Consider the following 26125-nt stretch of genomic DNA (forward strand, 5'->3'; position numbering starts at 1 on the left):
TAACCCACCACACACAACACAATTACTATGGCAACCAGAACTTTTTGTGCTCCTGTGCCACAACCACAATGCATTGATTGCCTGAAGTCCTTACAGCAACCTAATTCTGAATTGCAGTTAGCCATATTTTGACAGCGCTGCTCTTCCTGCAAATACGATTCCTTGCCTATTGTCAGCACATATTTTTGCAGATGTTCAGGGAATAGAAAAAAGGCAAGAACCTCTGAAGAGGGGCTTAGCTTCCCAACCCCAACCGCTTCCAAAAGCAAAAGTTTGGGATTTCCTTGATTACAAAGAGAAGCCACGGCAATCTGGCTTTTACTTCTTAAGAGTTATGTGCTGCTGGAGATATATAGAGGGATTTGGGCAGTGCTGGGGAGAAGTGCCAGGCAATATTGTGGATAATGTGGAATTTATTTGTTTACCTCTAAAAACCCTATCTGCCTTTCAGGGATTGTTTCTAAAGAGCACTCAAGCCTTTCTTAGCTTTATACTGGAGCCGCAAACATGATAGCAAACGTTTGCTCTAATTCAAATCAGTCTCACTTAATAAGTAGGAAAACCGCAACATTTTGATTTTTTTAAAAATCCTTTTCTTAGCATGGTAAGCAAAGAATGGTTAAGTTGGGGAGGAGAAACTGGGAAGTCTTCCTCCTCCTGAACTGAAACGTACACACTGGACTGGGCCACACCCCACCCAGCCCTCCCTCTGAAATGTCAGCAGGGACGATACTATTAATTTTCCAACTTTATGACCTTTACTTTTGCATGCCTCACCAATCCAGGAATAGGAAGAGTTTCTCTTTTCTGCATGTTCTTTAGGCCCCATCCAGAGCCAGAGCTCACATTAAACAAGCACCATGAGCTTCCACAGCAAACCTCTTTGGTGAACCCGGCCTGATCCGGACCACAAACCCCTGCCCATCTCCTCCCTTCCCCTCTGCACCCACCTTTGCAGCACTGCCCCCCCCCCTGCCAAGTCCTCTTCACCAGCACTGCCCACCAACGAGGTGGAATGGATTTAAATCAAATTGATTTAAATCACTAGTCAGTAAGACTTGATTTAAATCTTTCTTTCTTTCTTTTTTACAGAAAGGCATTCCTGCTGATAAAATCTTAATATTTACAACCAGATGAAGGTTTCGTTTTTTGAATAATAAGTTTTCAGAGCAGTTTTTACAGTTATAACAAAAATTGCTGATTTGGTTATACTATTAGAAATACATAGACAGATAATTATGAAATTATTGTGAGGTTTAGTAAGTTAACTGTTTACATTTGGACAACTTTTCTGCTGCACTTTATTGGAAGGAGAAAAATAATCATATCCTTAATAACAATTTAAACAATTTATTTAACTAAAACAATGCTTTTAAAGGCTGCATTTTGCTAAAGCTTGAAATCTACTTTGGCCACCTCACCTGTGCTGAAACTAGTTTCTCACTAACCAAGTCAAGCTTCCCTAGAATCCTAAAACATAAGATTTTTGTTTACTGCATAAACTATTTGGCAGTATCATGAGCCAGAGAGCCCCTAAAGGCAACTAAGTCTGTTTAATTAATGTTAATTACTAAAACATCCCCATCAGTGACACAAAGCATAGCTATGAACACTCAGTCACAGAAGCCAGCGGAAACATGATGAAACAAACAGAACAATCTCTCGTCATTCCAAAAGCTTCAGATATGAGTTTCAGGAGATTTCATTTAAAAGATGCAAATACACGGTAGTAGAGCTCAAAACCACTTAGCAAGACAGGTTGCCTTCTTGATAATCTGTTAGAGGGACAGCTTCCTGCCAAGACAAGAAGCAGCTCAGTAGTGTGAACAATTTGGATAATACTATCTTCTAACGACATCAGACCAAAGTTTGATCTATCACCCTTGCTTAGATGTTTGATTCAATTCACACAAAAATCAGCGATAAAAATCTGTGCTTTAAATAACAGGCTTACAGGAATATAATTAATCAAAATTCCTTCAAGCTAATTTCAATGTGATACATACATACATATATATATATATATATATATGCATGCGAAGGAAAGACAGAATGATACACAATTAACATTCCTCTAGACCTAGGAAGGGAAACAAAATTTATTGCATCACCACACAAATATCTTCCAGCACTATTGTACTGAGTCATACCACTGGTTCATCTACCTTAGTAACAGATGAACGAAAAACCAAGACAGAACCAGGGTTGAGATCAAAGTAAGTGATCAGGAAAATAAACAAAATGTATGTTACAAAATATAGCATAAATAGATGCAATCTCTTCATTATGCAAGGAAAACAACAACATTAGGATAAAATAAACCAACTTCAGTATATGTATCGAAGCTTCAGTTTGTCCAATGAGGCTGGAAAAAGAAATTGGTACAGATTTTCATTATTAACATAAGAGACAAAGTCCCACCCCACTCCCAAGGATGAGTCCAGTTTAGCTTTTCTAGATAAGAATCTAACATGCCAGGTAATTGTTTTTCCTAAGACAATGTTCCTTACGCTGTGCCACCATGTTGAGCTACCAACATTTGTCAATTATCTAGCTCAGTTTTGCCTAAACCAGGGATGGGGAAGAGGATCTTTCCAGTGGGCTGGATCCTGCGCTCCCCCCCCCCGGGCCATTTTGAAAGGTGAGTGAGGCAGCCCAATATTCAATCACCACCTGATTTTATTTTATTTTTTAAAAGTGAATCAGGACCACACTAAGTGCACTCCTAATTCTTTCCTTCCTTCCCTCGCAACCTGATTTTAACACAAGCCTGGCTGCAAAGGCCTGCCAAAGTGGGGTTCCCAAGAGCCGCCATTCCCAGCTGGGTTGGCAAACACTGCCATCAGCTGAACCTGCAAATCTCCAGAATGCAGCCCATCCCATCCCGCTTACTACATTTTGAAGTAAGTGAATTAATACATATTACCATCCAAAAATGGGAAAGCAGGTGCTACGGTCTTTAAACCTGGAGTCTAAAATTATGCAACTATACCACTGGCTGGGAGGGGAACAGGAACTAGCACAAGTTGGCAACACCCCTCCCACTTGCACAAGGGGGGGGACGTATTGTGCATGGGGCTTCGAGACTAGAGCCATTGATTCTTATCTGATCCATCACACAAAAAAATAAAAGGATCTAGTCACAACTCTGGTGAGCAAGATGGAGATTGGGCAAGTGGGGGGGGGCAGCCTAGGCTGCTGAGCTTTTTTTAGGGGATCTTCCCAAAGTTTTTAAGCTTTTTAAAGGGGCATTACAGACATTATCAAGAATTTTTCTGGATCCCTTACCTACGCCCATGCTTTACACTTACCTACATTGCATCACAATTCCCATTTTGTTAACCATTTGAAAAGATCCTTTTGGAATAACTTATAGTTATTTATTATTTCAATTTATATCCCCAACATGCTTCAGCAACAATTAAAAGTGTGAAATCCAAACCATGCTATTAAGTTATTTAAAACTTGGTTTTTCAAACCACAAATTCTGTTCTTTAAAAAACTGCAAAATCCCAACAACAGCAACAGACTCCAACAAAACATTGTGTTGAGTCCAGAGGGGGCGGGAATCATATTTCCTTCAAATGTGGTTTTAATGGACATTCTCAGTCTAAACTGAGGAGGCCTGATGAACTTCCCAAGGAAATAATTCTATCAATTCTGTACCACCAAGAGTGTATTCCAAGCTTCTTCAACCTCGGCCCTCCATATGTTTTGAGACTACAATTCCCATCATCCCTGACCACTGGTCCTGCTAGCTAGGGATCATGGGAGTTGTAGGCCAAAAACATCTGGTGGGCCGAGGTTGAGGAATCCTGGTATATTCTGTCTATGCTGGTCACCCTAAGCCAGGGGTTGTCAACCTGGTCCCTACCACCCAATAGTGGGCGTTTCAGGATTCTAGGTGGGCAGTAGGGGGTTCTACAGCACAAGCTGAATCCTCCTTCCATCAGTACTGGGGGGCGGTAAGGAAATTTTACCATCCAGAAAGATGCATTAGTGGGCAGTAGGTATAAAAAGGTTGACTACCCCTGCCCTAAGCTAACAAACTCAGAGCAGGATGCCGTGCATTGCTCTTCAAACGTTCATGTGGAAGAAGATGCCACAATTCTTTAAAAGTCAAAAACAGCTATTCAACTTGTGCCTAGAAATTAATCAGCCAGTGTATATATAATTTAAACACAAATGTTACATGCTCTTATGCCCTATCCTGCACTATGAAGTGATTTGATGAAGTTTCTGGATAGCCTTAGGTGACATCACCCCAAAGAAGAAGAAGAAGAGGAAGAAGAGGAAGAAGAGGAAGAAGAAGAGGAGGAGTTTGGATTTGATATCCCGCTTTATCACTAAGCGGCTAACAATCTCCTTTCCCTTCCTCCCCCACAACAAACATGCTGTGAGGTGAGTGAGGCTGAGAGACTTCAGAGAAGTGTGACTAGCCCAAGGTCACCCAGCAGCTGCGAGTGGAGGAGCAGGGAAGCGAACCCGGTTCACCAGATTACGAGTCCACTTCTCTTAACCACTACACCACACTGGCCATGTGGTATAATACCCATGCCATTTAAAATAGGCTGCCAAGGTATTTATGACAGCAGCTACATCCCCTTTCTCCAGGAATGTCCACAGCTTGATATATCATCTGAACCTGACAAAAAGTGATCTTGGCCACAGACACCATGCAGGAATTCAAAAGATTTCCAGATCCTGCAGAACAGGCAACACTGTGCAGGTACACTTTAAGGGGTAATTGCAACCACATCCAGAATGCAATACACCAACAACTAACTCAGTCAAACCGTCCACTGTTAACATTTACATCATGCCTGAACAGAGTTTCTGTTGCTGACTCCAGATAGCCATGCAAGGCTTTCAGTGCTTCATCCAGTTCAGATAAATGGAGAAAATAGTGCTGAATGTCAAAGGAATATTGACATTGCCACAGTCCAAACCTCTAGGAAACCTTCCCAAGCAATTTCACCTGAACGTTGGTGAACATGGGAGACAAGCAAAATCTAGTGGCACAAACAGGACATATTTAATGGGATGCATCAGCAGCCGTCCTCAAGGAACACTGATCTAAACCAAGGTAATTTACATCGTTCTTTTAAATGACAAAGAAAAAAGGGATTGTTTTAGAATAACTGTATCAAAATCGAATTTCCATCTTTCATGTATGCCCAGAAAAGCATGCATACTAATTGGTTGCTCATAATACATATCTGTTTGCAACTAAACAGAGCCTTCATACTATCCAGAAAAAGAATATTCCAGTCATGTAGCTCACATGACATTTTACTAAGAATTTTATGTATGCCCTGGTGAGCAATTGTGAAATTAAGGAATGCTGTCTGGCTCACCTTCCAGGATCTGTCCAAAGGGAGCACAATTCTCTTCAAAGAGCCTAGAAATGAATCAGCGAGGGTGGTATATATTATTGAACACATGTGTGTTTGGATGATGGTATGGAGGGAAAGAGTATCTATGTGACTGCATGAACCTGGGTGACAGAAAGAGTAGGGGAAGGGAATTGATTGAGAACTAATTTAACAATAAGTTATTTGGGTGTGATTTTGGGGGGGGCTGATTTTTTGGGGGGGACTGATTTTTTGGGGGAATGTTTCTATTATATAATAATAGATCTGCTATTACATTATATATTTTCTTGTGTGTGAGCTGGTATGTTATAGCATCATGTAATATGCACAACTCACTGGATATGAGTGCTCACTGGAAGGACAGATCCTGAAGCTGAGGCTCCAATACTTTGGCCACCTCATGAGAAGAGAAGACTCTCTGGAAAAAACCTCAGATGTTGGGAAAGATGAAGGGCACAAGGAAAAGGGGATGACAGAGCCTTACCTAAGAAACCAGAGGCCTTCCTCCTGGGCATGGTGGACCAGAGAGTGCTTAAGAAGGACAGAACTTTTTTTATGTACGCTACTACAGCAGCAAGGATCCTGATTGCAAAACATTGGAAGACACAAGATTTACCCACACTGGAGGAATGGCACACGCAGTTGATGGACTACATGGAACTGGCCGAAATGACTGGCAGAATCCGAGACTTGGGAGAAGAAACAATTGAGGAGGACTGGAAAAAAATTAAAGACTATTTGGAAAAACATTATAAGTTGTATGAATGTTAAAAAACGCACCTTTTAGGAAATTCTAGCTTCAGTAATGTTAAATTAAAGAAATGGAAATTAAGGTACAAGAAGTCAGAGATAGAATAATGAAACAACTTTATTGTGTTAAAATGAAAACGTACATGATTTGGGTCATAATATATTTGAAATTGGGTAACATGATAAAATGGAAGATACAATAAGTATTGAAACAAGTTAACAAATTGCAGATGTTATGTATCACAGAGAATGCAGGGTTGGGAGGACGCGGGGAAGTCCAGTAGATTTGGAAAAAAGAACAAGAAAATTTGTAACTTTCTTTTTCTACTTTTATAATATGCTCTTTATTCTTTTTTCTGTATTTCATAAAACCAATAAAAAATATTATAAAAAAAAAGACAGAGGACTAGGTGGTTGAACAGCGTTATAGAAGCGACCAACATGAATTTGATGACATTCCAGGAGGCAGTAGAAGACAGGAGTGCCTGGCGTGCTCTGGTCCATGGGGTCATGAAGAGTCGGACATGGCTAATCGACTAAACAACAACAATATGCACAAACAAAATTCTACACACACAGTTATTTCAGGGGCCCCAATAGTACAAAATTCCTGGATACAGCCCTGCCTCTGGGGCAATCACAGCAAGCCGGAAAAGCTTCGCCAGCCCTGAAGTTTTCCCACATTCCTTCATGAACAACATGCTTCATTGACAGGAATTCCCTGAAAAACTGCATGTGAGAGAAAGTGCAGGGGGAGGTAGCATCTACAACTTGCCAATTCCCTGTTTCAGTGATCAGGGTAGTTAGTTGTGTTAGCCAAACATTCTCTGACGGTCATCTGGGAATCATCTATAACAGTGGTTCCCAACTAGCTAATTACTGAGGACCCCCTACTTTTCAAAAGCTAAGCCACCGATTCCCTACTTTTGAAAAGTTTGACAACTCTATGGCAGTTACCTCTGCAAAGCAATTTTTTGAACAAAATACGGGGTAGCCCCTAATAAGTGAAGGATTTTAGGTATAATAAAAAAAAACAGACCAGGGCTGAGAGATACAGTGGTATGTTGGGTTACATACGCTTCAGGTTACAGACTCCGCTTACCCAGAAATAGTACCTCGGGTTAAGAACTTTGCTTCAGGATGAGAATAGAAATCGTGCTCTGGCGGTGCGGCAGCAGCCGGAGGCCCCATTAGCTAAAGTGGTGCTTCAGGTTAAGAACAGTTTCAGGTTAAGAACGGACCTCCAGAATGAATTGAGTACTTAACCCGAGGTACCACTGTATCTGGTTTTCAATATTGTGATATATCAGCAGCAAAGCATCACAATATTCCGATATATCACGATGGATGAAATTGGACATCAGGTGTGGGGATGAGGGAAGGAAAAGCCACAGAGATCTGGTGGGTGGGGAGACATGAGGAAGTGGAGTCTCCTCCACTGCGTGATTTGAGTGGGAGGTAATGGGGATGGGGGGTGCATTAGGCTGCCATCAGTGGGGCTGCCAGCAAAGATGCACATTAGGGGTGCCAACCTGCCCCCCACATTGGGATGGGGGACCCCCTGGGTGCATTCCGTGGGTCCTGGGGTCCCCTGACCCCCTAATTGGGAACCACTGATCCATATCCATCTGTGAGTGGAGAAAAGTAATTCTAAGAGGTCCACCAACTTGCAAGGACAGCAACAACCCACCTTCCCTGGACTGTGTCTGTGATTTATTTGTAGGCGAGCTGACATCACCCACCCAACCAAAGAGACCATTCTCCTAGCCAGTGCATAACAAGAAATCCAAAGCAAGTCTTTTTTTTTATAAAGAAAATATTTTAGAGGATTTGCTTAAAAGCCCGAGCAGATCTACATACTTAGTTTCATGACCGAGGAGCCAAAATCATCCATTTCAAAATAGAACAAGTGGAGTTTGCAACAAAAGTGTAGAATGCTCCTCCTCAGGGTACTTCATTTCCCATTTCTCCTGGTTTTTCCATTTCACTCTTGACCTCTTTCAATCAACCATCATTTTTAGTTCACTGAGCATGCTCAGTTCTCAATGGGCTGTTCTCTCCCCCGCCCCTGCTTTTAGGGTCTTTTAAAATGTATTTCTGCAAGCTGTGGAGTTGCCCCAAGCCAGCTGATACCTGCTTCTTATGCATGGATGGTGTTGTTTTGGCTACATAATCAATGACACTTGCTTCTGAAGATCACAAATAGGAGGAATATTTAAATGTGCACTTCCAAATGCTGTAAAAATTGACAGCACTGAATATTAGGGTTGCCACCTGTGCTCTGGCAAAATACAGGACAGGACAGGGGCCGTTGGTGGACGATTTCTTTTTTTTCATCTGGTGCTGAAGTGACTTCAAAGCAACTCACCACAATCTATTGCTGCCTAACGGGATGGACCCTCTGGAATTTGTGACACATGCATGTCCGCGCGCACAGACATCTCTGTGCTTGGGTACCCAGAGATTAAATACAAGACTTTTCATACACCCTTTTCAAGCACATGTACTTGGCAGAGAGAGCGAAGACCTGAAATACAGGACAAAACTATCAATACAGGAGAGGTTGCATTTTACACTGGAATACGGAACAATCCCGTATTATACAGGACAGGTGGCACCTCTATGTGAACATAAAGGAAATCATACATTATGCGGGGATGGGGGAAGCATAGCAAAACTGTGACTGGTTAAAACAGGGGCAAAGCATTTTCACTCTTACTCAGCTCCTGAGAGACATCTGATCACACAATACTTGCAATTAAGGCTAAATTCACAGGAACATTAGGTACTTTCTGCAAGGGCTATGCAGGAAGGAGAAGCATATATCTGTGATGTCCACACAGTTGATAAATACAACTGCATAGCTTTCCTCCTCACTCAGAATGATCACAGTGAGTGAACTCATGATGTAGAGATACCCCAGTTCTTCTTGGCTTTGACTCCTGCTGAGCAAACAGCCAACGCATTGCTTCCTCTGGCAACATGTCCATAACATTCACATTAACTCTTTTATAAGGAGGACTACAGACTCCTGTTCCTTCTCTACTATGCTCTCAGGATCATTAATGAAATAGTTTTCAACGTTCTCAGATCTGGGACACACATTTAGCCTAAACATGCATTTGGGGATCAATTTCTTTCTCTTTTTTTAGCCATATATTTGCAGGGTGGACCAACGAGCTAAAACATATTAAGGATCAAAGGTGCATTCCCTAAACAGAGGTCACTGCTTACCTGTAACTGGTTTAAATCAAAAGACTGATAACATTGGGTGGGTAAGTAAAACTGAAGGTTCATGGCATAATGACAGAGGCATTGTGAAAGTAATACAGTGACCCGAAAAAGGCAAGGGATGCTCAATAGCTGTTATATAAAGACTGAATAATAATACTAAAATAGTATTTAAAACTGGTGATGTAGAGGCACAGACAAACATTTGGAGAATGTCTCCAAAAATGAGCTAAGTTAGCAAAGCATCACTGAAGTTACTAAATAGTATACCACTAAGCCCGATCTTACACGAACTATTTATGCACACACCACACAGGTCACGACAGTGCAAACCCAGCTTCACACCACAACTTGCTCAATGGAAAATGACCGTAGTGTCATTGTTAACAGCACTGCTTCTGGCATGCCAGAATAACAGCCATGTATGTTGCTCTAGCCAACATCCTTAGCTTTAGGGCATTAGTGAAACATTCTGAATCTTCTAAATGTAAAGAATAAAGGAGTTGAGGATTGTAGTTTAGTAAATGCAGCACAAAGGAGACGCTTGCAGCATCAGACCAAAGGGCCCATGGAGTCCAACATCCTGCTTCCTCCAGCAGCCAGCCAGATGTCTCTTGGAAGGCTGCAAGCAGGCAATAGCCTCCCCCAACCCAGTGCTCCTTAGCAACTGGTGTTCACGAACATAACTGCTTCTGAAACTGGAGTTTCCATATACCTGTCATGGCAAATATCCACCCAAGAAAATGCACAATAAAACAGCTCTAAAGATGCATTCACCTAGGGAAGAAATTTAGTGCACAACCTCTCTGCCACCAACTGAAAGCTATCCGTTTTCATTCTGGAGTGATCAGAGCATTTTACACAGTCAAAAGAATGCACTATTATTGTAAAAACTTTGCTCAAGCATCTGAATGCAAGAACAATCCCAGCACATCTACATTTTGAATCTGAATGGAACACAAAAAAGTACATTAAAACCAAAGAGGGTTGAAAAGGGCCTAGCAAACAAAACAAAGTATATGTGGCATAGCATGTTTGTTTTTTATTTAAATCAGGACCTGTGAGCCTCAGAAATAAAGGGGACAGGCAATGAGGAATGTCTGTATTTAATAAAACAATTCCATGGTGCTCTCAGTCCATGCTGCTTTGTTGCTAAACATTGTATACAGGTGCAAAGTTTCACTTTTTAAACAATTATTTTCTACAATGTCAAAATAATAATACTAACACCCCTCTTTCCCTACCCACCGAATGATGGTGATCGATGCTTACTAAATGGTGATTACATATTGCTATTTATTGACTTTATTTCATATACATTCCTAAGAATTTGGGTTGGGGGGTCAATGACACCTTTCTAAGCTCAGAAGTCTGAGAAGGAGCCCTGATTTAGGTGTATATCTACCATTTCACGCCACCAGACAGTTATCAATTCCTAGTATTATATAATGTATAATAGAAGGTAGAGGGATAGGAGAAGTCTTGTTAGTCAAAAGAAAGAAGAAGGAAACAGGTTTAACTTTTACAGCAGTTGGCACAAACCTAGAATAAAGTTAGCCATTAAAATGCACAAAAACTGCTTAATTCCTGCCATCCAGCCTGTCATTTCCCTCCCCTTTCCATTTTACACAGTGCAACGAACAAATCGAGAACATTGTGCTCTTCAGCAAACGTGTTTTAAAAAAAACCCAAAACATTTCGTACTCACCCTTTCCAGAAGAATTCAGCAATCCAGGCTCATAAGGGAGGGAGAAAAAGAGGGGGGTCAACTAAAAAAGGGGGGGACTGAGGGAGGGGGGGACAAACACGAAAAAAGACACAAGGAAGACAAACAAGAGTCTCTCCAAGGAAAGGGCAGGAAAGGGGGGTAAGATCCGAAGAGTGGGAAGGGGCGACCCAGGCTGGCCAGGAGCGAGAGGCATGCGCCCCCTCCCCCCGAAAGGTGCTGAAGGGGCCTTTTTATCTTTATTTTCTTGGTCTATCCCATCCCTTTGCAGCGCAGCCTCTGCCAAGGACCTCCGAGCCAGGGAGGGAAGTTGGCACTGCAGCGGCAGAGGAGGATGTGACACTGTAGCGAGTGCAAGCAGCTAGCCATGTATCAGCAGCGAGGGAGAGAGGGAGGAGGAGGGAGGAGGAAGAGGAAAGAGGAGGCGGAGGAGGAGGCGACGCCGGCGAGAACGGGAGGAGGGCTGGCGGGACCCGGAGCAGGAGGAGCCCCGGCCCGCCGCCGCCGCCGTCTCAGCGCCCCCGCGCGCGAGGCATGTCTGGGGACACGGGGAGGAGGAGGAGGAGGCGGCTGGCGCGGCCCCGGGGGCGAAGAGAGACCTCTGAGGCCAGGCACCCAGGCGGCGTGGGGGGAGCCTATGCCCGAGCCAGCGGGCACGGAGAGGCAGCCCTGCCCAGCGCCAGGGCCGGGCAAGCGAGCGAGCCTTGGGTGCCTGGCTCCTCAGCGGAGTCTCCTGGGCACTGAGGAAAGAGAAGGGGCGTGAGAGAGAGAGAGAGAGAGAGAGAGAGAGAGAGAGAGAGAGACTGTGAGGGAGAGAGGGAGCCTTGCTCCCCCCCCTCCGCTCTGTTTCTTCCCCCAGTCTGGGCAAAGTGGGCCAATGCCGTGTGGGGAATTGCATGATAGGCAAGGAGAGACCGGCCAATCAAGGGGTGAGGAGGGGAGGCTGGTCAGGCTTTGCCCCGCCCTCTACGAGAGGCGTCGTAGAAGCATGGGATGGGGTGGAGTTGGGGGGCACCCGGGGGTCATCTAGTCCATCCCCTGGGGAGTCGAAGCTAGATCGTGGAATTGTAGGGCTGGAGGCTCCTCTCATTCAGTCCCCCTGCAATGCAGGAGTCTCAACGAACGTCTCCACTGGCAAATGGTCCCCCAACTTTGGTTTCCAAGCCTTGAGGGGAAGGAGAGTCCAGCGCTTCTCACGGGAGTCCGTTCCACTGCCGAGCAGCTCTGACTGCCAGACGGTTGCATTGGAGCTACTGGGTGAAGCAGAATGGAGATACGCTGTGTGTTGAAATGGTCCTCCCCCTCCTGAGGGGGTGGGCACAGGAAAAGAGGGGCAAGGGGCACCTGAGGGCTGAGCCAGCCCCATGCATGCCCACTTTTGTTTGTATGTTTAGTCGTTTAGTCGCATCTAGAAGCAAACATAACCAATGATGGCACATCTGTGCGCGCGTCGCTTTTCGCCGCTTCTGCGTATGCACGTGACGTCATTTTGAGCGTCTGCGCAAGCAGCGAAACCCAGAAGTAACGCGCTCCGTTACTTCTGGGTTGCCGTGGAGCACAACTCAAATGCTCTCATCCCAAAGCACATTCAACCCGAGGTATGACTGTATTGCCAACATTGCCTTCCCATATAAAAGGCAGCCACATTTTGCTTTCACTTTTGTTGTTATTATTTTGCAGCAGAGCCAAATTAGCCTCACAAAATAAGCAGGAGTGCACTTAATTCTCAGGCCCACCACTTCTGGGAATGCCCCTGTGCTAATTAACCAGAGCATTTGATGGTTAAGCATCTGAACTTGCAGAATTCCCATGCTAGCAAATTCTATCGTTTTGCTTTCATGAAATGAGATAATAAGCGCAATGCAGGCCTAGAAATATGTTTACCAAGACTAGCTACTAAAGTGGTGTGTGAATATTACAGAGAAACTACAGGTTCTGTAATGGTAACTGCTGTTGTGGTTGAGTTAATATATGAACAACCCCTTTGGGGAAAAGAGATTGAATTTTCTTAGCAGTGGTGAAAGTGGATTCCATCTTCTGCTAGAATCATAGTGTAAGTGCTTTGTAGGAATGACTTATAAGTTTTGTCTGTGATATTCCATCCGTTCCTTCTGCTTTCACCCTGGGAAGAGGAACATAGGTAGCTGCCTTTTACTGAGTCAAACCCTTGGTCCATCTTAGCTCAGAATTGTCTACACTGGCAAGGGCTCTCCAGAGTTTATGACAGGGGTGTCTCCCACCCCTGCCAGGAGACACAGGATTAAAACTAGGACCTTCTGCAGGCAATGCAAATGGTCTATCGCTGAGCTATATCCCTTCCCCAGTCTTTTCCAACTGGAAAGTGTGCGTAGGCACAGGATGAGGGTGGTTTAATCAGCCTGATTTTCATTGCCTGGAGAGCCCTAGAACATGTGAAGAAAACAGTAATGATGATGCCTCTAAACTTTGTTGTTGTTTAGTCGTGTCCGACTCTTCGTGACCCCCTGGACCAGAGCACGCCAGGCACTCCTGTCTTCCACTGCCTCCCGCAGTTTAGTCAAACTCATGCTGGTAGCTTTGAGAACACTGTCCAACCATCTCGTCCTCTGTCGTCCCCTTCTCCTTGTGCCCTCCATCTTTCCCAACATCAGGGTCTTTTCCAGGGAGTCTTCTCTTCTCATGAGGTGGCCAAAGTATTGGAGCCTCAGCTTCAGGATCTGTCCTTCCAGTGAGCACTCAGGGCTGATTTCCTTCAGAAGGGATAGGTTTGATCTTCTTGCAGTCCATGGGACTCTCAAGAGTCTCCTCCAGCACCATAATTCAAAAGCATCCATTCTTCGGTGATCAGCCTTTTTTATGGTCCAGCTCTAAACTAACCCTAACTGCACCTGGGCTGCTGTCAGACAGCCTATTTACTGACCGCTCATTCTGATTTGTTTGCGGGGAGGGTAGACCATGCTACATCAATCAAATGCTGACCGACACTTTTCAGAGCATTACCTTGTCACTTATCGCAAGAAATCTGATCTTTTGTGGAAGGAGTTTTGTTGTGCAAGAACTCCAATCAACTTCAATTGCTCAACCTAAATTGAGAGCCAGTGTGGTGTAGTGGTTAAGAGCAGTAGACTCGTGATCTGGTGAACCAGGTTCGATTCCATGCTCCTCCACATGCAGCCGCTGGGTGACCTTGGGCTATTCACACTTCTCTAAGTCTCTCAGCCTCACTCACCTCACAGCATGTTTGTTGGGGGGGAGGGAAAGGAGAATGTTAGCTGCTTTGAGACTCCTTAGGGTAGTGATAAAGCGGGATATCAAATCCAAACTCTTCTTCTTCATCATCAGTATGTGACTGTATCCCACTCCCAAGTAGTGACAGTTCGAGAGCATTCCCCATCCTCTGGTCCTCTCCAGATGACTTATTTATCCATCATCCATCCTAGTTTGCATTCACAAAGCTTACACGGTGGTTTGTTTTGCTTGCAGGGTGGTTATACGACAATGAGCGTTCATCCAGCATCCATCCTGATTTTATTGTGTGGTGTTTTCACATCTTCCTGTTAGTTAGTCATTCATTCTTGCCACACTCTTCAATGCATTTCCTTATCACTTCCAAAAATTCTAGGTTCTTTTTAAAGTGTGTTTTTTGTGCTAGGGTGACAGAGCCCTTTAATCCACTTTAAATGTGGAAACTTAGGGTGTGTACACACAGCAGTTTAAAATGGATTTGATGTATCTCACATGTGCATATTTTTTTGCATCCTCCACCTGATGCAATCCTCATGCAAGGGGCAGCCTGCATTTTCCCCAAGTTAATTCAGATTTCCCTACTCTGCGGATAATCCAATAAGGGAGGGAAACTGACATAAAATTGCACATTACCGAAGTGTGGATGTTTTCACCATACCTTCTGTTTCCATTTGGTCCTCTCCTGAGTATCACCTAGTTATTCTGTTTCCATCAGACCACAGAAAAGGATATACCAGTAGCCTGTTTATTTCCACAAGTGGTTGCTGAATGTATCTTCACATTATTATTATTATTATTATTATTATTATTATTATTATTATTATTATTTTGTTTTCAAAAGAGCAGTTTTGCACAGAACTGCTCTTGTGCAAAGCAGCTTTTTAAAAAAGAATAATACTGCTTATGGAACTTCTGATGAGAAGGGCAGTAGCAATTGAAAGGACAGGACAACCACACATAGTGTGAATACGTCCTATGGAGCACTGCCCACTAGTGTGGAGGGGAAGAACAGATTTCAGCTGAAAATGCTCATCTGTGACAAAAGTGCACAAAAGCATACATGAAACAATCAGGTCTGTCCAGCCGTGTGCACATTAATGCCCAGGTGTGTACACAGCCCATAAACCATTTTGTTTGTGCTTGAGTCCCTCCTACAAAATAGTCGCTGGCTAGGGGCACCCTCTGTGACTGAAGGATTAGAAGAAGTACGGTTAGCAGGGCTTTTTTCCAGCTGGAACTTGCCAGAACTGTTTCCGCACTTTTCAGGTGGGCGCCACCACCATTCCAAGAGAACGAGAGAGGTGTTCGTATGATGAGTTCTGGCACCTCTTTTTCTAGAAAAATAGCACTGACTGTTAGGATAAGGTAAAGGTAAACTTGACCATTAGGTTCGGTTGCGGACGACTTTGGGGTTGCGGCGCTCATCTCGCTTTACTGGCCGAGGGAGCCGGCGTACAGCTTTCGGATCATGTGGCCAGCATGACTAAGTCGCTTCTGGCGAACCAGAGCAGCGCACGGAAACACGTTTACCTTCCCACCGGAGCGGTACCTATTTATCTACTTGCACTTTGACGTGCTTTCAAACTGCTAGGTTGGCAGGAGCAGGGACTGAGCAATGGGAGCTCAACCCGTCACGGGGATTCGAACCGCTGACCTTCTGATCAGCAAGTCCTAGGCTCTGTGGTGTTGGATAGATGGAGCTTATTTGTTTGTTCGCTTGCTCTGAAATCTTGGTATCCGTCTTTTGGCAAGTTAAGCACTGAGGATGCAGAAAAAGATTTACTAGGTGAGAAAGGAGACGCAAAAAAGAAAAAGCACATGCCCGGTTTTTGAAAAGCAAAATGGAATAAGAAAGCAGGTCGCCTGCACTGAAGTCAGAAAACAAGCACTTCCAGGGAACTAGAGAGGATTGCCAGAAGGGGACGGAAGTGGTCGGCCTTGGAAATGGAGAGGGTCGACAGGGGGACGGAATCGCCTGTCATGAAGAGAAAGTGGGCTGTCTCCAAGCCTGCAGTAGCTTGGGAGGCCTGAGGGAAGGGAGCGCTAGTAAAGTGTGCTTCAGAGAGCAGGCAGTGGGGGTGGGGGGAGTGTGTGGTTTTTCAGAGAGGGAACATTGGCAGGAAGGCTGCTCTTCCCAGCCAGAGCTCCCTGCTGCTTTCAGAGGAGGGGGGCCACACAGACCCTTCCTTGGCCTGTGAATTGCGAAGATATGTGGGATTTGTAATGGGCGTGCAGCAAGCGGCTTCCTAATTACTGGGATTGCACATTCTGGTAACGGATCTTGAAACGCTCATAATTTATTGCACATCTGTTCTATCTGATATATGTGGGCTGATTGCACCTAAGCTTAGAATGCCTAATTCTCAATATTCTCAATTTGTTGTCTTCTTCTTTTTATTAAAAACAACAAAACCAGGATTGCTACAAAGGAATGCACGGATCCATATATATTGTTATTAGCGTGCATTACAGAAATGGCAGCACAAGCCAATAATACTGGAACTACAGAAAGCTCAAGTTGATGCAAGTGTGAGATTGTAGCTTCGGAACACAAAGTGATGGACAAGTACCATTTATTGCTGATTTAGACATAAGCAATTACAACACAGCAAAAAAGTATCAAACTTTGTACAGACCCTCTGGGGGAAAAGGAGTGTAACTATACAAACACACAATAGAGAAAGGCCATTAATTAATAAGGCTAAAACATTGACTTACCTAATGCAGTTTAAAACAATGGGCTTAACAAATTCAGCTCTTGTCTTCCAAACGACCATAGCTAAGAGGGCTGCTCAATTAATAACACAGCTTTCTTTACCATCCATTGGATAAACACATTTCTTTCAGAGTGCTGATCTTAAACAAGTTTGCACACACATTGAACTTAATTGAATTGCACATCTTTATTTTTCCAGATTTTGCACCGCAACAGTGGAAACTTTGCTGATAGAGGGGAAAACTGCTTGTTGGTGATATTTATTGTCTCTGGACTTAAAGAGTTTTTATACACCTTCAGTTCCTCATCATTTGATCTCTCAACATTCTCACCTGGCTCTTGTCCCCCCTCCCCCTCCCCTCTACATCATCATATATATGTTCATAGGTATTACACATACACACACACACTTGATTACTTCAGCTGTGTTAATGGCAGGGGTGCCAACTTAAATGAAATACGGGGGGAGGGGGAACTGGTAAGCCCCACCCTGCATAATCAATCACAAGACGCAGCACACGCACACCATTTGAATGGCAGTGCCCATAAACTTGGTGGGGGGCGGCCCCTTCAGTATATTATTGTTGGAGGGGAAGTGAAGAGATCTCAACCCCTAGGAGTTGGCTTCTATGGTTAATGGGCCTTCAGAGGTCTAACTCGTACTTTGACGTGCTTTTGAACTGCTAGGTTGGCAGGAGCAGGGACCAAGCAACGGGAGCTCACCCCATCGCGGGGATTCGAACTGCCGACTTTCTGATCGGCAAACTCTAGGCTCTGTGGTTTAGACCACAGCGCCACCTGCGTCCCTAGAGACTTCTGCGTTAAACAAATACAAATTCTATAAACATGGAGGAGAAAAACAGGAGAAAGTGACTTGACAAAGATTGAAGCACCAATAGTGAGTTTTCTAGATAGACCCTTCAACAAATCTTGGGCAGAAGCCTTAACTGCAGATTTCTTAAGGGCTGTATTCCAACAATAGCAATCAAACCCCCTTTACATTTAGCTCCAGTGATTCTGGACGGGCCTGTAAAGTAGATGTTTAGTGAGTGGCATGAGATGTTCCCTTTTTTGCTCTTCACTCTGTGAAGCATTTGAGGGCTGGCCACAATCTCAGCGGGAAGAAAAAAGGGCAGGCGGGCGGACATTGTGGGGACCTTTACCAGCTGAGAAAGAAACAGTGAGCAGCATCCAGCTGCCAAGTGGCCTCACAGTGCCGCAGCTGCTTGTCTCTGCTAAATATAAAGCTCTAGCTATCAGGGGCAGGGGGACTGGCTGGGGAAAGTTTGGCATGAAATGGCAAAAGGTTTTGAATCCTGCACCAAATCCTCTTGGCTGGGCCAGGGGTTTGGGGAGGCATGCTCAGAAGGGAACAGCAACATTTTCTAGAGGTTGAGAGAAGGACTGCCAAATTTTGGGTTTCCCAAATTCTGGCACTAAGGTGGAGCCAAGGAATGGAGAATGGATGGAGCCCATCAGAAAGAGAACAAAGAACAGGTGCTTTCTCTGTGTGCCTGTGGCTGGCAGGTACACTGGACAGAAGTGGGCTCCTGCCTTCACTAAATGTTCATCACCCTTAAAATTCACATCCTCTGCACTGAAGTGGGAAACCTTTTCAACCTAAGTGGGCTTGATCCTGAGGCCACCCACCCATTATGTAAATCCCTTTAGGGCCTACAACCATCCCCATAATTCACGAAACTTTGCACAAATTACTCTCATGGTTTTTAATCAGCATAAAGAAATGACTGTTTATTCTGTTTATCATTTTGACATTCAGTGCACTGAAAGAACATGAAGATTTACAGTACACACATAATGCAACTTGCCTTGCTAACTATCACCTGTCACTTTTTATTTACATTTATCACCGCCTGACTGCAGACAAAATAGAGCCTCTTTGTAAAGCTAACCATAGCTTTTGATATCTCCTAATGATGAGTTTCTAACTAATTACCCATTTCTAGCAATTTTATATGTGTATGTGCTGGAAGAACGAAACAGGTCATTCTGTTGTGCTTTGCCAAATGATGAAGGGCTCTCACATTCTGGGCTCCTGCAAATAGCTCCCAGCATCCCTGTCTATTGGCTGTGCAGCTTCTGAAAGTCCACAAGATCCTAATTCCTGCTGTATTCCCTACACCAGAGTGGTCCAACGTGCAGCCCAACGGCTTTTTTTGGTAGCCCTCCGCAACACTGGACGCCGCTCTGCAGCCCTTGCGCTTCCTTCCCAAAGCCTGGTAAGGGAGATGCTGGGCTTTGGGAAGGAGATGTGAGACTGTGACAGGGTCAACGCTTTCACAGCTCTGGGAAGGGGGTGGGGAGGGTTCTACCAGCCTGCCAAAGCCTCATGCCTCCTTCCCAAAACCTGGTGCCTCTTCTGAGCTGTCTTCTTCTGACCCCCTGTTCCCTTCACACAGCTACAGCTCCCAGGATGGTTTAATAATCCATCTCTCTTCCAAGGAAACTCAGATTTAGATGAATGGCTTCAGAGCTATATCTAAACATTAAATTTAGGCTATGTAGATATTAGTGGTTAAAAACACAGCAAAGTTGTTTGAAGTCACTTTTTTATGTTGCCGTGCAAACTAGTGATGGGGCAGTTAAGCTGCCATCCAACATACATTACCTGATTTGTGTCTATTCACTGAATCCACCTGTCCATATGCAACAGCTGCCTCAAATGTACACACCTCAGCTTAACCATGGCTTTCATTTTCAAATCAGATGGAAGCTGGTTTGAGGGAAAACATGCCAATTAGCTGTATTTCTCAAGAAACTACAGAATACAGTGGTACCTTGGGTTACATACGCTTCAGGTTACATACGCTTCAGGTTACAGACTCCGCTAACCCAGAAATAGTGTTCCAGGTTAAGAACTTTGCTTCAGGATGAGAACAGAAATCGTGCTCTGGCGGCAGCAGGAGGCCCCATTAGCTAAAGTGGTGCTTCAGGTTAAGAACAGTTTCAGGTTAAGAACGGACCTCCGGAATGAACTAAGTACGGTACTTAACCCGAGGTACCACTGTACAGCTGGGTTGTGCCTAATGTCACTCTGCTTCAGACGTCAGCAGTGTGAGCACATTGGACCCAGAATAAACGGAAATATTCACACAGCGTCCAAACTCAGACATTGTGTGCAGAGCTTGCTTTTCTCCTCACAACACCATTTGTTCTGAGAGTTAAAAGGGGAGTGTCTTTTCCCTTTTATGACAATTCGAATTCTACTGTGTTTTGCTTTTTGAATTTAAAAACAAAGGACCACACTGCTGTTTGAACTGGAGAAGGCATTTTAAGGGCAAAGAGGGATAGGACCCTCCAAGAAGCCAAACGCTTCCTGACGACACCACCTGGGCAGCCAGTGGTTTACCTCCAGTATTCTCCTCTCTCTTCCTGGGCCGCGACCTTCAACAGGAAGGAGTTATGAAAAGACTACCTGTGCCCCAAGGATCTTCAGCTATCTGCCCAGAGTCTCATAATCCCATCAGTCTTGCTGCTCCATGGCAGTCGACTCAGTTCTATCAAGAAACTCTGCACATTGTCCTGCCGGTCGAGCTGTGGGCCTCAAACTGCTGCGCCTTCTCTTTCAGCAAAACAACCAGCTTGCACTTGCTACAAGTGTACTGTTGCATGTTCTCTGGCAGAAGGACCAAAATGGCACAGGTGTCTTGGTCCTATGCACACCGAGAGACAATGCTCTAGGTCTCCCCTTTAAACTCCCCTGCTAAATGCCCGTACAAAAGCCCCTGTTTGCAGGCTCTGTTCATGAGCTCACAGAAGCTGCAATGGTCTCAGTTTGATTACTGCTGAGTTGCTGTACCTTCTTGTTAAACTGTTGTAGCCCTGGGGAAAGAAAGGGGTCTAACAAAACTTTGCTGAGGAGAGTATCTTTATCTGATGTAAGGCAGATGTTTAACCAGCATAGACGATATCTCACCTAGGTGACAGTCTCTACCTTGTGTTGACCTCCCTGTAAACACAAGGCTGCATAGGGTACACACCATGGGACAGTAAAAATCTTGAAGAGGAAAGCTGCTTGCACTCATTCTACTAACTGGGTAAACCCTGGCAGCCAGACTGGAATACCATAGAGCAACTGAGCTATAATTCTGGCGTTGAAGACTTTAAGGGCAGAAGGGATATGCGAATTACCTCTTGTTATGAAAAAATGCATTAGACATCTTACTGGCATTCACCTGGACCAGAACAGCCTATGATGGAATTTAATTCCCAGATAGTTGAATTCAAATACCTGCTGAAGGGTTTTCCACCAAATACCTAGCTATAGCTCTTGCGTGAATTCCCCAAAAAACATTATTTTGCTTTTGTCAAAGTTCATGCACAATTTCATGATTTGTTTTGGATCTTTGTGATGCCAATAAAAGATTTGATGATGATGATGACTACTGCTGGCTGTTAACTTTTCTCTCTGTTCACTTCAGTTCACTTTAGTGTTTTGAGATGAAAACACAAAATACATAAAATAAACAAACCAATGACAAACACCTTCCCCTCCCCCACAACAAACACAGTTAAAAGGCCCTGTCCATGTGCATCAAACAACACCAGAGTAGGGTGAGGATAAATAATAATAATAATAATAATAATAATAATAATAATAATAATAATAATAATAATTGATACCCCACCCATATGGCTGAGTTTCCCCAGCCAATCAAGTGTTAAAAACAATACAGCATTAAATATTAAAAACTTCCCTAAACAGGGCTGCCTTCAGATGTCTTTTAAAGAGAAGATAGCTGCTTATTTCCTTCACATCTGAAGGGAGGGTGTTCCGCAGGGTGGGCACCACTACTGAGAAGGCCCTCCGCCTGGTACCCTGTAACTTCACTTCTCGCAATGAGGGAATTGCCAGAAGGCCCTCGGTGCTGGAGCTCAGTCTCCGGGCTGAACGATGGGGGTGGAGACGCTCCTTCAGGTATACAGGACTGAGGCTCACAGCTCATAAACATTCTGATCACCTTTTCGGTTTTTAGTCTTGTGGTCCAGTACTTCCTAGGGGCTTGTTAGGGAGCAGTGCCAGGTCGCTCAAACCTGAGTCTTTTGTGTTGCATTCTAAATCTCTCTCTATTTTCTACTTTCCTCCTTGGTTTCAAACTTAAAAAATAAATAAAAATAATTACCTGGCTGCTCAGTGTGCTGCAAGGCACAGTACGGATGAGACCCCACCCAATATTTTAATTTGCTCAGACACTAAAAAGTGCATATAAATTAGCATATGTGAATTGTATGCAAATTCGTGCCAACTTGGGCATGTGCCCTGAGTCTCCTACTTATCTGGCAATGCTCCTGAGTCCAGTGTTGCTGCAGTCCTCCTGGTGACAAGAGACAGTTGCTCCTAGCGTTTGCCCTTCTTGGAGATTGAAACATAGAGGTAGGACAACAGTTCAGGCAAACAATTCAGACATCCTTCCTAGCTTTGCACAGTATGCTATGACCACTGTAACACCACTGCTGCAGCTTCTCCTTTGCTTTTATCTTGCCCCTGCTGCCACTTCTCAACTCTCAGATCCATACCTGCAGAATCCTGCCACCCACCTCACAGCAGGTAGAAGGGGCTCAAGAACTGCCCATCCGTTCTGGAAGCGGAGATGGCCTGCTGCCCACTTGGGTTACGTTTGATTCCCCTTAGATGGTTTATCATGAGGGATGGAGAGAAGGTGGCAGATTATTTAGAGAAGGGGTCAGCAACCTTTTTCAGCCGTGGGCTGGTCCACTGTCCCTCAGATCATTTTGGGGGGAAATTTAAACGAATTCCTATGCCCCACAAATAACCCAGAAATGCATTTTAAATAAAAGGACGCTTTCTACTCATGTAAAAACACTCTGATTCCCGGACCGTCTGCAGGCTGGACTGAGAAGGTGATTGGGCCGGATCTGGTCCCCGGGCCTTAGGTTGCCTACCCCTGATTTAGAGCATGAACCTTCAGGATTCATTGTGCACATCCCAGTCTTCCCTGGCCAGGATTTCCCCAACATCTCTAGTTACAACTAATTGACAGCAGAGGGAGCACAAGTGTAGTTAAGGCTTTTACAGCTGCTTTCTCCTCCTGTACAAGCATCCTCCTCTGGCGATTAAGACCTTTGGGTGGGATTCTGATCCAAGCTCTATCTCATGTGGAGCCTGGAAGGGCCATGATGGACCTAATCCAGCACCTCTCTTTCATCAGTGACCAACCAGATGACACTGCAAAGCCCAAAGCAGTAGTACCTCAGTGCAGCAGTACTTTTCCTGCTTCTTTTCCCCTGCGACTGGTATCCAGAGGCATGGAGGGAATATATATCCTTATGAAGTTGATGGACTATATGGAACTGGCGGAAATGACTGGCAGAATCCGAGACCAGGGAGAAGAGTCGGTGGAGGAAGATTGGAAGAAATGTAAAGACTATCTACAGAAACATTGTAAAATTAATGAATGTTAGAAGGATGTTGGAATGAAGTTATGTGGTCTTAGCAGAAATGGTATAAAGGTTTAGGAAAAAACAGACTGTAAATTGGTGAAAGGAGGGAAAGTAAAGTCACATTATATTAAGATAAATTACAGGACAAAAATTGGAAAAGATGGAAAGGATTTGCTGAAAGATGGAAAGGATTTGCTGAAAGGATTTGCTGAAACTAGAATACAAAAAAGGGAGGTGTGAGGAGGTCAATGAAACAAGCAAATGAAAGATAAGTTATGGGAAGATTTGCTGTGTTTTTAAATGGATTTTATTTTTCTGTTTTTTCTTCGTTCTTTTTCCTTTTTTTGTTTTTTCCTTATTGCGATGTGTTGTTTTGTTTTTGTTTAATATGGTGTTTTTACCTTTTCTTTTTGTAACCTTTAAAACTTTAATAAATATATATATATTTTTTTAAAGGAAATATATATCCTTACAAAAGTTGGGTGCCTGCCCCTTTCTCTGTTGAGCGGTGGAAAGACCCAGGTGGGGTCTGTGCTCCATGGAGAATTGAAGACGTGGCAGAGACTGCTGTGACTTTAAGAAATATGGTTTGTTCGCCCATTTACACCTTCAGTCTGCATGGAGGGAGTCCAGATCTTGCAGCATAGTCCAAGGCATCTCTGCCCTTAGCCCTGCAGCCAGCCTCTCCCAAAGATGGATCTAGGCTCTTCTTCCTCCTTCTTCCTCCCAGCACCCCTTGCCCCCTGTGGAGCAGTTTACCATGGCAACCTTCCAAATCCCCATCTCTGTTAACACCTGGGGCAAGGAGGAAGGAGTTCTCTTGTATTGTTAAAGGTAAAGGGACCCCTGACTGTTAAGTCCAGTTGTGAACGACTCTGGGGTTGCACACTCATCTCGCCTTACTGGCCGAGGGAGCTGGCGTTTGTTCATAGACAGCTTCCGGGTCATGTGGCCAGCATGACTAAGCCGCTTCTGGCGAAACCAGAGCAGCGCACGGAAACACGGTTTACCTTCCCGCCAGAGCGGTACCTATTTATCTACTTGCACTTTGATGTGCTTTCGAACTGCTAGGTTGGCAGGAGCAGGGACCAAACAACGGAAGCTCACCCCGTATGGCAGCCATATTTAAAGCACATTCAACACCATGCTAATACTTATGTCCAATGTGTCTCCCCCCACCCACAAGAGCCCATATGGGGGGCAGGAGGAGAGGAATTTTCTGCTGTGGCTCCCACTACTGCAACTCTTTAGTTGAATCTGGCCCATAATGTGTATACCAGTCTAATATGAATTGGTCGACTTTCTCCCCTGCAGCTGCATGCTTTCTTTTTTTCTTTGGCCAGCCTGACTCCCAGCTTTTCTCCGGATTCCCAGAGCTGATGCTTCTGAATTGCTCCTCTTTCATTCCCCCATTGAAAGGCTGCCACCAGCCCTGATCGTTGTTTTCCAGAACTGCATCATTTGCTCCAGCCCCATGGTTTTATAGCTCAATCAATATTTTGGTTGCTTCAAGCAAGACAGTGACTGTAAATTTTGCCTCAAGTGGTTTCAGGAGATACACACAGAGACATTTAGTTAGCATCAGCTAATGGAAGGATTTGTTGAGCACTTTTAATCCAGAAGGGTCTTTGGCTTGTAAGATGCTTATTTTACCTCTTACTTCAGAGCAGTCAACCACCAGAACACAATAGCTACAAATATCATTTATGCATGATTAATTCACTTTCTCTCCAACAGCAGCTAAAGTAAATGTCCTGAGCCCAATTCCTCTCCATTGTCCATCCCATAGAGAAGTTGTTTTCACCTAAACAAAGCTATCATGAAATGCTATCACATCTATGCCCTCAGACAGTGCTGTGCAGGTACACAAGCAGACCACACAAGGACAGAGGAATGGAATGGGAAGCAGTTTCTTCACCCACATATAAACACCAAAATGCATATTTCATTGTACTGTAGCAGAACGGATTCAAAAGCAGTGCTGTGTGCTGACACCAGAGTACTTTGGACTTCTGCCATATCACTTAATAAAGCTTCTTCAGGGCTATGGGCATTTATGTTGAGAAACACAAAACCCTCCTTAAAATAATATTTTGCATCAGATAACCAAAATTCAGCACCTGCAAAACAAATGTTTCCTGTGTCTCTGAATGAACTGAATGCCCATCTATTTCCTTAGTTTGCACACTTGTTTCTGCTTGTGATGGCCAAAGGTGTGAGCACAGCTAGTGTGTTCCTTTTGGTACCTCTGGAGCAGGCTTCCTCAACCTCCAGATGTTTTTGGCCTACAACTCCCATGATCCCTAGCTAGCAGGACCAATGGTCAGGGATGCTGGGAATTGTAGCCTCAAAACATCTGGAGGGCCGAGGTTGAGGAAGCCTGCTCTAGATCTGCTCGCAAGGATGAGCGTCACAGTTTGGTTCTTTGTGCAGAAAGCTACTTTCCCTCCTTGAAAGTGGACCAGCTGGTGATGGCGGATTAGGAGAAGTTATGTCACTCAGGGCAGCCTTCACCAACTTGGCACACTCCAGATGTTTTGAGTGAACAGGTGGTTGTGATATCTGCTTGCTAGGAAGGTCTGTAGCTTGTCATGGGATAACCTCTGCTGCCTCCCATGTTGTGATTGAGAGGGCTCCATTATGCAAGAAGAGGCTGACATGTAAAGCGCTTCCTTGTTG

At 44.4% G+C, this 26125-nt stretch overlaps 1 protein-coding gene across 1 annotated transcript in view; it reads right to left on the reverse strand.

Moving 5' to 3' along the window:
- SERTAD2 (SERTA domain containing 2) overlaps nt 1-11821 on the reverse strand; it is a 137348-nt gene extending 125527 nt beyond the window's left edge. Inside the window, exon 1 of the mRNA XM_083730763.1 lies at nt 11065-11821. The gene's annotated coding sequence lies outside the window, so the exon portion shown is untranslated. The remainder of the gene's footprint in view (nt 1-11064) is intronic.
- Nucleotides 11822-26125: the final 14304 nt, after the last annotated feature.

This window comes from Podarcis gaigeae, assembly GCF_964106915.1.
Source record: "Podarcis gaigeae genome assembly, chromosome: 3".
NCBI classification, from domain to species: domain Eukaryota; kingdom Metazoa; phylum Chordata; class Lepidosauria; order Squamata; family Lacertidae; genus Podarcis; species Podarcis gaigeae.